At 39.7% G+C, this 12,651-nt stretch overlaps 1 long non-coding RNA gene across 1 annotated transcript in view; it reads right to left on the bottom strand.

Annotated features, from left to right (window-relative positions):
* Positions 1–4,263: 4,263 nt before the first annotated feature.
* LOC108446952 overlaps positions 4,264–12,651 on the bottom strand; it is a 12,291-nt gene continuing 3,903 nt past the window's right edge. Inside the window, exons 2-3 of the long non-coding RNA XR_001862295.1 lie at positions 9,499–9,653; positions 4,264–6,317 (exon numbers count right to left, since the gene is read on the bottom strand). This is a non-coding gene — a long non-coding RNA (uncharacterized LOC108446952). The remainder of the gene's footprint in view (positions 6,318–9,498; positions 9,654–12,651) is intronic.

The following is a 12,651-nucleotide window of genomic DNA, read 5'->3' as shown; positions in this document are numbered from 1 at the left end:
TTTGAAAAAACTTTGCTAAGGCACTGATTCGGAAAGATACAGGGATATGGGAGATGCTGCTTTTAGGCATACGGGCAATTTCCTGGTGAGAGAGTGTCTCCAGGTGCTGTAAGGCTGAGTGGTCTATTACCTCCCTTTGCCTCTCCAGTGTCTCCTGGAATAAAAGCAGGGAGGTTTTGCTCAAAAGCCTCATGCTGCTTAACTGGTGTACAACCCTAAAAGGGATTGCTATGCCAGAGTCCTTGAGCTTTGTGAGGTCTGCAGCCCACCCTCCCCTCATGTGGCTGCAGCAGGCTGTGTTTGACACAGCTACTGCTCTGGAGCGGTAAGATCTGATGGAATGGGTGCTGAAGTAAGTGATGGATCCCAAATCAAGTCCTATAGTCAAAGCCTCTCATGCACAGTGAGAGTATAACCCTGATCCAAATGTGGCTTTGGGTCCATATTCAGAAGAGCCAACTTGCAGATGAACAGGTGAGGGAGATAGTTCAGCCTGATGGTGCAGGTTCACAGGGGGTACTTGGGTGCCACCAGCTTGGGCATCAGTGTAAAACTCCAGCCTGACTTCACTGCCTCATGTCTTGTTCCATCCCGATACCTGGCGTATATTCAATTTCTTTACAATAATAGACAGTTTCTTCATCTGCTGCCCTTTCAGTGTGTGACTGCTATAAACCACTGGTTACAAAGCCTGAACGTTTCAGAATCTACTGACATTTAAGGAAAAAGATTACCAAGCCCTTGAAAGGAACACACCACTGAAATACACAAAGAAGCAAGTGCAACTTCCTTGCTTTTAAAGCGATAAAGAAATTAATGGCACACCAGGTTCCAAAATCCCACTGCTGTTTGGAGATAGTGCCTTTCCCCCTTTTTTTTTTTTTTTAAATTCTTTTCTCCCTCTACAATGTATAAAGGTAGCTGCAGTTAAAGGAAAGGCAAGGTGCAGAAAAGATATTGCTTCCCCTGAGTTTTATGAAGCTGATATCAATCTTTTTTTTTCATAAACTTCAGGCCTGTTATTACCCTAAAAGCGTGTTCCACAGCATTTAATGTGACACTGATGAGAATACAAATAAGGAGAGGTGAGGGAGATGGAGGACAGAGAGAGAAGAATCAAGTGATGTTAAATGCAAGGACCTGAACAGCACTTCCATACCCGTTGCCATTGAGGAGAGTTTAAAGGGGCCAGGAAATTGTAGAGCATCTGAATTGTGTTTGGGGGCAGTAAATCAATTTGAGCTTCAACAATGAGGTAAGAAATATCATCTGAGGAAGGTGAGAAAAGAAATTTAGGTTATGGAGGCATGAAGGCTTGCGTGTGAGTTAATGAGGCATGCTTTAGCTAAGTGTTGTGTACAAAGACAGGGTGTAAATGTCCTTGAAATTGGGATGATTTGGAGTGAAAAACAAATGCTCTGGGTTTTCTAAACTTTCACCTGGAAGTGCATGAAATGCTGATTAGCTTTATGTCATATTTAGCCAGTGCTTGACTAGATTCTAGTAGATGTGGATAACTTTCTGTAGAGAAATGTTCTTGCTCCTGAGTAGTGAGAGAAGGTTGGACCACTCGTTCTGTCCCTTATCTGACACATGATTAGTCAGAAACTGGCATGTCCAAGAGAAAGCAAAAGAGGTAATTCTTCATACAGGGTGCAGCTGTGAAATTCCTTGGTTCAGGATGTTGGGGATATGGAGAGTTTGCTGATTCAAGTAGAGGCTGGACAAACTCATGAAGGGAAATCTACTAAGAGTTACTGCACATACATGAATCATGTTTGGTTTGGGCAGTCCTTGAGCTGCAAAGTGCTGGGGATTGGAGAGTGTGCTGAAGAAGAGTTATTGCATGACTGTCCAAGGCTTATCTTCCCTCCTTGGCATCTGCAGTGCCACAGGGTAACTAACAAGGTGAGCATTCATCCAGCTCATGAAGTCACTCCTTTCCCCAGGCTACATGCTCAAACTTAACTGCTGCGAGGAAGTTTACAGGACAGTAGAGAACAGAAGAAAGTAACAAATACAATCTCTGAAATGAACCTAGAGGAGAAGCGGTGGAGTGTGAGCTGGACATGAACTTGAATGCAGTCAGAGCAATGACAACTTTCTGTTCATCGCTTTTCTCCAGTGTGATGTTCTATCAGCTCTTGAGACAGCAGTTGAGGAATCCAAGAAGTCAGATAACAGAGTTTTTTGAGTCTATTGTTAGGACTATTGTTTTGAGTCCTATGTTAGGACTTTCAACATTGCTGTGAACAGGATGTAGCTGAAATGGTGATAAATTACCTGATACTGTCATAGGAAGCAACACTGCAGGCGTTTTCTTGACAGCTTTTTCACACTCTCTAAATTGTCCATAAATATATTAATATTTTGAACAACTTCGACCATATGTGATATATATTGTCAGTTCATAATTTCAGGTGCTCTGTGCCTAATTTGCATACAGGAGCAAATGAGGGAAATTTATCTCATTTTCAGGTTATTATTCCAATTGAGGATTCAGAGCGTGCACATGAAGATTGTATGCAATTTTCCACAGGCCTGAAACTTTTCCTATAACTCAATATGCATTTTGATAAGCAAAAAAACCATTTTAACATCTCAATGTTTGTCAGAACCACTACAACACTGTTAAGAAATAGTAAAATAGTGAGACAGATTGCAGCAGTCAGAGTATCTGTGTTTTGAGTTTTGATGAGATGTAAAATCGGTTTAAGTTATTTCAGATTTCTGCAGAAGAAGTCTGCCTTGAAATGTCATTATTTCATGAGAGTTTTCAATGGCTCTTCAAGTGCCACAAAGTACTCTCATGTCAATGTTAGCAACCCTAACCTATGCAGCTGTTCCTACATAAGAAATTTACTTTGCAAAAATAATTCATAGCTGAGGACTAAAACAGTCCTTCAGGGCTCATAGAAAGAGAAGTTTCAGGAGAGTGCAAATCTGCAAAGCAACACCTTTCTCAGGTGTTTTACTGTCTAAATGCTCAGTGGAGGAAGAGGCGATATCTGTCGATGTGTTTTGAAAGCAACCAACATTAACAATGTAATCTGTAGGCTTAATCCTGCAATTTTTTGGTGTCAAGTTTTGTTCCAGCCATGTAATTTACACTGATTTAGTCTTGGATGGCTTTCAACTCCTCTGTGTACAGGCTAAATGCTCTTAACACTTGGATAACTTGGACTGTGACTTTTTATAGGAAGGGACTGTGGTCTTTGTTCAATGTTCTGTTTGGGGCTCCTTAAGGATTTCAAGAAGCACAATAATGAATTAGAAAAAATGGTACTTCACAATGTTCAGGCACACTGTTTTATGGGGACCTATTCTTGAGAAGTGGAATAGTAGGTGCCAAAGTTCTACGTGGGTTCCTTACAGGTGTGTGATTATTTGTGGCTTTGGTATATCACACACAGAAGAAAAATCTTCCTGTGTATCTTTGCACCCATATTTAATCCTGTTCTTATAGTGTCAGGCTTATGACAGCAAAAACCATCAATTCCTGAATAAAAATAACTAGCCCAACACCATCAAATTATTCCCCCAAACACCTCAGGTTTTTTATTTTTTTCCTCCAGAAAAAGCATTCCAACAATGGAAAACCACCAAAGAATTCATTCTTTTTTCTTCTTCAAAGTCAGGAACAAACCATCCTGAAATCCTCTACAAAAGCATGGCTTTTGTCCATTTCAAGCAAGGCAGGAAGTGTCCTGGCTGTATAAAGAAAAGCTCTAATGCTGGTGTCACCAGGTCACAGCCTGCCTTTCTATAATGGTCCCATGGGACCTTTGTGCCATAAACCCCCCCCCATCTTGGTCACAGGTCTTTATTCCCAGGCTGCTTGTGAGTATTTTCAGTACTTTATGAACAGAGGAAGTCTGTGCTCCGTTTCTCTCTCCTGTTGTGGATGATGTTTCCTGTTTGCTTCACCTGGTCTTTGTCCCCTTGTGTAACACAAGCAGCAGACCTGTTTTCCTTTAGAGGTGATGATGAACTGCAAGTAGGACAGGGAGAAACAGACCAGGTCATGATGTGATTACACCTGCACTCGTAAGAACAGGGGTTGATTATGCCTTCAAAGCTAATAAAACCCCCCTACTTACCTGTGGGATGATTCTGCTGGCATCCAACAGGTGGAACAGCAATTTTCACCCAATTGAAATTTCATGTTTAAAAAACATTCTCCAGGAAACAGAAAGCTTATTTTATTTTATTTTATTTTACTTTATTTTATTTTATTTCTTAAAACTAGATTCTGCTGAACAATAAGAGACCTATCTAATAGCAATACATTTTTAAAGTAATGAAATATTTACAGCTGGAGTCTTCAACAGAGGAACAGTAGAGTGTGTTTATTTTGCAGCTCAGTAAATTATATATATACCAAGAATCAAATGGATGCTTTTGGTTGATCATGCTAATCCAAACAAGCTTTCTTTATGGTTTTTAATCTGGAGAATTTGTTTTCCATTCCCATGCAAATAATTATCAAAGCATCTATTAAACAGTATAAATAAATCTAGGCCCTAAAATTTGTTTCCAGACTCTAAGTACACAGTATGGCTGCAGGGCATATCATTCCTTAGCAAAAGCTGGTGGTTTTGTCGCTCTCCCTGGGCCCTTCCTGGACCCTTAAAGGAAGACTTCAGTGATAGCTAAATAAACACTTGCTAAATAAGAACATATATATTGAAATTTATGCAAAACTGTTCAGAAATATCTGGCAACATTTCCGTCTCAGTATAGCAGTAATGGGTGCTTGTAGTTTTTCCAAATGCTTTGCCAAGTCTAAGATCTACAAAAGCTGAATTCTATTTCAGCACTTGAGTCCACAACTTGTATACCAGGTAAAGTTCCAATATGGACTTTCTACAGCCAGATTCCCTTGAGCATTTGGAAGAAAAGGGAGAAATTACATGGAAATACAACATATGCTGTTGGCCAGACAGCCTCTGCTGTTGCTTAAACTCAGTAGAATTCACCCCTGCACAAGTTAATAATTTGAAAAGGGCAACATGCAAGAGAGCAAAATAAAAATTCAGAAAGCATAGAAAACTTGAAAACTCAGATAGGACCTCAGAAACCTGTTTAAAAAATAAGGATCTCAGTTTATGAGAATGTATTTTGACCTGTGTGTACACATGCTTACTCAGAAAGTGGTAATTTCCCTACTTCCAATCTGCTTCCCTGTTATCAGTGCTTGCTGCTTTGGGTGCATACCATGAGCTGCAGCATCCAGTGCTTGGTCTCACTGGAGGGCCAGTGGTGTGGCCCTGAGCTGCCTGTTGGGTTTGTGGTGGAGGCTGCTCCTGGTCACAGCATTCAGCTGAACTCAGTGGCCGCAAATAGGGACCTGAAGGAGCTGGATGTGATGATATCATTTTTACTCATTGTTTACCACTGAATCTGGTGAGCCTTGAGTATGCTAAGCCGTAAGAAGGAAGAGCCATGGACACTATACCAGACACAATAAAAAAGAGCAGTGGAAATAAAAGGGCGACTCAGCCAAAATCAGACTAGAGCTCATCACCAGTCCCACCAGAAACCCTGACCTGCTCTGAATTTTATAGAGAAATATCCTTATAATGAATACTGCATTTGGAAGGCTTGTCTTACACTTTTCTCCAGTACTGGAGCAGGGGCAGCCTTTATTAGATGAACATGCCTTCCGCTTCAGCGTGGACAGTTGGATTCCATAGCCATAGTTATTCCATAGCCCCACCCCTGGAGCCCACAACAAGGTAATCCCCATTAGCCAAAGAAATGGCCTAAATTGTTATTAGGGTCTTTCTTTTTTAAGAAGCTAAATGAGAAAAATATCACTAGAAAAAGTGCAGAGAGCAAAAAGCTTGGAATTGCTTAGCTAGTTCTTTCCAGCTGGATTGTTCTCTAATGCTGAACGTTAATTGGAAAATAACAGCATTCCGGCCTGCTTTTAGAAAATCAATATGCGTTTTTTTTGTCCCCCTCCCCCTATTCAGGTTAATTCATTACCAGGATATTTTTAGATTACTGAATAAATAAAAAACAGTGCTTTTCCAGTCAAAAGCTAATAACCATAACCAGCCAGAAAGATCTCCCGAGTGCAGTCCTCTCCCTGCCTTCAGTGTTGCTCACTGATGTCCATGCCAATCACCTGCCCCAAACCACTTGTCAGCCCTTCCACAAAGCTGGATATGCATCCTGTGCTCCTTTGAACTGGCACAAGCTGGAGGATCAATGGCTCTGTTTGGCAGGGGCTGAGCTGCTGGACATCTTGTAGCAGCAACAGCTTGTCAGGGTTGGCTCAGTGCAGGGATGTTAATGCCAGTCACCATTCCCTGTGAACCAAGGGATTTTTTGAGAAGAGAGGGCAGAACTGGAAATGCAAAGAGGCAACATCATATTTCACAGAGGATGCCTCACAACATAAATAAACAATAATTCTAGCAACGTTGTTTTGCATTTTTTTTAATACATAGTCCTGCTCAAATCCCCCTGGATCTAATTAAAACTTTGTTGGCCACCCACCAATCAAGATAATTATGTTGTCTGGCAAAAACAACAACAACAAAGATGAAATAAGATTGTTCAGAATGATGCACCTGCATGGCAAAACAAAACAAAACAAAACAAAACAAACTGTCCAGGCCCCATGCCTTGTTTATTTTACCTTTTGGAAAGTGAAAAAACAACCAAACTATAAAAGACGTAGAGTTTGCACCTCAAAGAGTCAACAGATGCTGAAAACACCAAAATGCCCAGTGTGTCAGTGAGTATTTGAAATCATGATAAGGAAATCTTGCAGAAGACAGAGGCACCATAATAAATATTAAAATGAGCTGACTACTGGGAGAGCCTGAGTCAGAAAAGAAGTTTTTACTGCAGTTAAAGGGCAGACACTCAAGACATGTTATTTAGGGCAGTCACCACTAATAAACCAGGATTTGCTGAAGTTCCTCCCAAGCAAGATCTGAGATCCTGAATTTATTCCTTGTTCTCTCAAATTCCCTGGATGCTGCTGCCCTGACAGCTGGCTTATTCCATGACAGCAAACATATTTAACTTATGCTGCAAATGAACTTGATCCAAATTCCATTGAAATCAAGGAAGAGACTCCCACTGATTGCAATCAGGCATAAATGAACCAAAATGCACACGGAGACACGGTCAGACTGGAAAACTGAAGCCATTTTAAAACAGAATATCAAGGAGTCTTGATAAAAACGTTAAAAACTATTCTGGATTGAATGAATACAAAAGAGAAGCACATTTAATATCTTTTAACAAACATTGTTTCAAACAGAGGAGAAAATCAGAGTGATTCAGACTTGGACTAATATATGCATTAGGAGGGTTGAAAACACTGGCAAGCACGGTTTTGGCATAAGAAAAGCACAAACCCTGAATTACTATTAATTGCATGAAAATACATGCAAATGGAGTTTTCCCCCTAAGCTTTCTTGATGTGAGAATAGATATTAAGCATACAGAGCCATCCAAGCAACAATACTCACAAAAATAAATGTAATCTCAGGAAATGCTTGCAATGAAATCAGCAGAAGCATTGCTTATGAGTTCCTTCCATTACTTGGGCTATTTATTGACCTTTGTGTGTGGATACATGTATTAAACTGACAGAGTTATTGTTTTTTCATCACCCTTATTTAATAAATCTCATTCTTCTAGACGAAAGGGTTTTTTACTGATGATGAGGGGATTTCTTTCTCTTTTTTTGTTCTTTTTAAGGCATCGATCAAAACCTGACATAATTTTTAAATTTTTTGAAATTATTTTATAGAGTACTTTTATAAATAATATCAAGTTTAACCCTAAAATTACATTATCAGTGTCCTGTTTACCAGAAGCAAGTGTTTGTATATGAGCTTTAATTCTTCAGGTGCTACACCCACAGATGTCCCAGATAAATTGTTAAGAGCTGTGGACAAGAAAAAAATCTAGCACCAAACTAGAAATTATTTTTATATTGCAAGGTGTTCTGGAAAACATCTCAATTAATTTAAATCATATGAATAATTGATTTTTAATTCCATGCCAAATGGAGTTAAAAAAAGGAACCAAAAAGATTCAGAAATCTAATATTAATTTCAAGGTGATTTTAACAGATTGTCCAGATAGAGAAACATTTTTTGTTTCCCTTTTATGTATCTACAGATGAACCTATTTGTTTTAAATATACATATTTTAAAAAACCTTTATGGCTGGCAAAAATAGATCCAGAGTTATTTTTAAAGAAAAAAAAAAAGAGCCAAAAAAGAAGGAGAAACCCTTCCTTTCTGAAATGCTCAAATGGAATATTTTAATTTTACTGCTTTGGCTTTGTTTTTTGTGTTAGAATACTTCAGACTAGATTTAAAGCAAATAGGACCTTTGTCTTCATACTATTCTCCACAGTTGACTAGTTTGTTTTTTTCTTTTTTTTTTTTTTAAAGAAAGCAAAGAAAACAAAGGAAGAATGTTTATAATCTTATATAAACCCCTGACATCAGGAGCCTAACACTCACTACATGATTCACGATGAAAAGATTGACAACAAAGAAATACGGATTTCCTTTGCATTTTCCCCTGATTTTCCACTAGCCATTCCAAATCCTTCCTTCTGGAAGATTGGAGTTTCTCACCAAAGGTGGGACTGACAAGCTGTCTCTCAGGACTGTTTCCTCTTCCCTCCTTAGAGGCTGTATCTCTCCCTGTCCCACCGAGCTACAGAATCATAACTGGATGCCACAGATCTGAGAAGCTGCTGAAGGAGCTGCCAGGCTGGAGGGAGAAAAGCTGAGAGAGAGCCTCCCTCTCTTCATCTGCCTTGGATTCTGGCCAGACAGATGCTATGAAAACATTAACTTTCCAAACAGCTGCCCCAGTAGGGGAGGTGTCTCTGACTTTGCACTGCGCTGCTCAGATGTGGATGTCCTCACTGCTTATCATCTAGCACCAAAATTCATGTGAGCATCCTCTGCCTTGCTTAAGGCAGAAATGGCTGAATTAATGAAAGCAGTTTTAATGATCACCAGCTTCTTCCCTCCTGATTGTCTACCATGGGAGTGTGCGTATGGAAAGCTCTGCTGGTTGACCTGTGAGTGATGTAACTGTCTCCAGAAAAGGATTTCTGACCATGACTTAAGAAACAATGCATCAGTGAAGCAGGACAGAGTTGCCTCACAGAAGTTTTCTCCTGGTCATTTTTTCAGTTCTGAAATAAAATACTGTCAATGAGCAAGCTCACATCTTCCATCAGCCTCAAGGGTTCTCATTTTTTTCATATATTTTTTACTTTTCTTGCAGTAAAAAGGTAGTTTAAAGTAAAAAGGTTTCTTTCTTCCATTAGAAATTTTATCTTTAGTTGTACCTGGAACTTCTACTTCATCAACACTTCTGGCTAAGAGAAATCAAGCAAGGTGCACAAGCAAGAAAACACCATCTGTAACGATGACAAACTGTAAACAGCATTCACAGGCCATTAAGTTTGTAATCTTTTTCTCTTCATCATTATTCTCTTACCTCCATTAAATTCTTCCACAACCAAGACCAGAAGCCAAAGGTGATGGCAGTAGAGTGATAGACAAGAATTTTTATTGTCCTGTCAATGCAGATAAACCCAGAGCTGAGAGAATGTCAGGAGAACTTCCCCAGTGATGACTAAAGTTCAGTATCCTCTGAAAAAGGAAGAAAATACAAATTATTTTTATGCCTTTTAGGCTTTTAAGATTTATGTTACTGAAGTATCCTGACTCTGTGGAAGATTAGTCAGGCTCTGACTGATATTTATTGTTCACAGGAAACTATTATCTGCACTTGATCAGTCTGCTTCAAATTGCAGATTTGCAAGGTTGCAAGACAATCAGAGGCATTCAGCAGCCATGATTCTCTTGAGGAACTGGAAAGGCCTAGAAGATGATGGAATGAAAATGACTCAGTGGACGCAGATAAGCAACTTGCAAAGGATTGTGAATAGCTGCAAAGACTCTCTCTTGGTCATGAAAAAGAAAAGTTTACAGTTTGCATCTCCACACAACAAAATGAAAAGAACTTGCTGAAAGTCAGATACAGGACAGATACATGCCCACAGGAACAAGAGAGGGTCAGGTAATGGCCAGTTTTTCTAGTATAGCCAAATTTAGGATGTTATGGCACAGCTGTTGTGTGCCAATGGGTGCCACCACTGGTAGTAGCATTACATTAGATATAGAACTCCAAAGGCAGAGGAATATGCATTTTGCCTTATTTGCAAAGAGAAATTTTGCACCCCAGTGCAAACTCCAGATGTTTTCTAGTCAGTTGATTCTCAATTGCTGAGAGTTGCAATCCAACCAACTTCCAATTGCTCTGACCTGCCCATAAGTCCTCAGTTTACCATGAGACTGCTGTTGGAGCTGGTGTTAAAATAGTCAGCTGTTTAGTAGCAGAAGACCATTAGGTTGGTCAAGCACGACTTGCCAAAGCCATTCTCATTTTTCCTGGTTGCATTCTTGCCTTTCATGTGGTTGGAAGTGTTCATAGCATACATTTTAATTATTGATGGCAAAAACCTTCTGGGTATTATGTGGTTGCTTTAAAACAGTCAGGATAAAATGTGACAATTGCTGGGTCATCCCTGTGGTTATCATTCATATTGGCAGTGGTGAATGAGTTGACTAAAAGATACACCTCAGGCTTCCTCCTTTCACCAGTGTTTACTAGTTTCCAAGTTGTTATAATACAGCTCATGCTAGCTGTGAGCTCCAGCTCAGTTTTCTCCTGAGCTGCAAGCTCAGAGCACCAGCTGAGTATATGCAGTCCTGATATAAGTGCAGTTCTTGCAATTCTACTTTACACTCAACCAACTATAAAACCCACCAGAATCTAAGACCAGCTTTTCAGGGCAGCTTTCCAGGTTTCTTAGGCTGCAAAAGCTGATCAAGAGAGAATGTCAGCTGGGAATTTCAAGCAGCAGATTTTCTCAACCACTGTCTTCTGTGGCCTGTGGGTTTTTTCGCTCCTAAATCCCATGGTAATCCCTGACAGGGGAGCAACACTCAGGAGCACAGGGTGGCAACGGATTGCTGTGTCCAGATCACAAGGGGAGAGAATCACTGGAACAGTGACATTCAAGGCAGGCACAGAGGAGCAGTTGTCACTAGAGAAGAAACAGGATTCAATCCCAGGATTGTGGCAAAGAGTGCTGGATTCAACACCAGCATGGATATGGTAGTTGTGCTGCCATGTGAGTATTGCTTCAGCACCTGACTGGGAGTACAAGCTTATTTGGAGGGGGTATCATGCTCCCATCCTCCCGTGGTAAATCCACCCTTGGTTTATTGCCTGGGCACAGCTGGCCCAAGAAATACCTGCAGCTGTAAGAGCAGGAAGGAGGTCTGAACCCAGAGAGTAAAATGCAGAGCCTGTACCATGAGTGTGGGCGTTGCTGTCCCATTTGTGGTTGGTTGGATGGTGTGAAAACACTCTGGATCCAGAAATGGAACTGAAACAGAGGAATTACATGAGAGAATTTCCAGAGCAGAAAATCCAGACAAGTCCTATTGTCCCCAGAGAGAGCTGCTGGCTAATAAGCATGACTAGATATTTCAGTATAAACAGGATTTGAGGAAAACTGCAACCAGGTATTGGTGCTGAGCACCTTCCTGTACTTGGAGGCAGTCACATCGACTGAATCTGCTCACCACCCAGCCTCCTTGCCAGATAAATGAATGTATGAACTCCCCATCTGAGGCTTTAGCAAAACAAAATGGCTCTCTAAGCTATAAAGTGTCAAAGTCTTGCACTTTTCTTGAGATTACTTTAAACCTCAGTCTTTGCAACAGGCTGCAGCAAGAGGGAGTACAAGAACAAAAAGCCCTCGCTGTTAATATTTATGGCAACTAAAGCAAAATCGCAACACATTTGCAGATGAATAGGAGTCCCTGTTAAAAGCTGCAGCAGCCTAATTTTAGGATAGCACTGGTTTGGGGTTTGATTGTGTGGAATAACAAAGGAGAGATTTCATATTAATTAATTTAGAGGAATTATTAGTGTCAAAAATAAATAGTTCAATCACCTTTCCAAAAATAATCTGAGGAAGGGAAATGAAATTTAGTGGAAAGAAGACAGAGATTTTCTTTCAGATCCAGATTTTTTTCAAGTATTTTGGTCTTTTTGTGTCAAATGCATTGCCCCAATAAAAGTTATAGGATTTATTTCTAATAATACCTATGTAACAATTATCTAAATGTTGCTACAAAATAAACCATAAGGCTCAATAATTTTCATTTGTTCAGTGAAATAAGAAGCACTTGGAAATAGTTGATTTGATATATATAATTAGTCCCCATTTTATTTAAAGAATGAAGCATCCAGACCCTATTTAGAAAAAAAAAAACCTTTTTGTGATATTTACAGCTGAAAGTAATTTTTTTTTCCCTAATGGAAACTGCAACAAGACCTGTTGTAGCCTGATATGTTGTTTGTTTGTTTTTGTTTTTTTTTAACAGAGATTCCGTTTGGGGGAATTATGTGTAATGTCAAACTACAGTATTCATCACTCACCATGGCTTGATAGGAATCAATGGAGCAGTGTTCTTCTTGGTCTCCCTTCATTACACAGTCTTCTCTGAGAAAACTGATGATTTAAAATGAGTGCAGATTCACAAAATCCTGATTATACAAATATTTACTAGG

Source organism: Corvus brachyrhynchos, unplaced genomic scaffold (assembly GCF_000691975.1).
Source record: "Corvus brachyrhynchos isolate BGI_N302 unplaced genomic scaffold, ASM69197v1 scaffold705, whole genome shotgun sequence".
Classification (NCBI taxonomy): domain Eukaryota; kingdom Metazoa; phylum Chordata; class Aves; order Passeriformes; family Corvidae; genus Corvus; species Corvus brachyrhynchos.
Note: the sequence above shows the minus strand (reverse complement) of the source record. Positions and strands in the feature narration are given on the sequence as shown.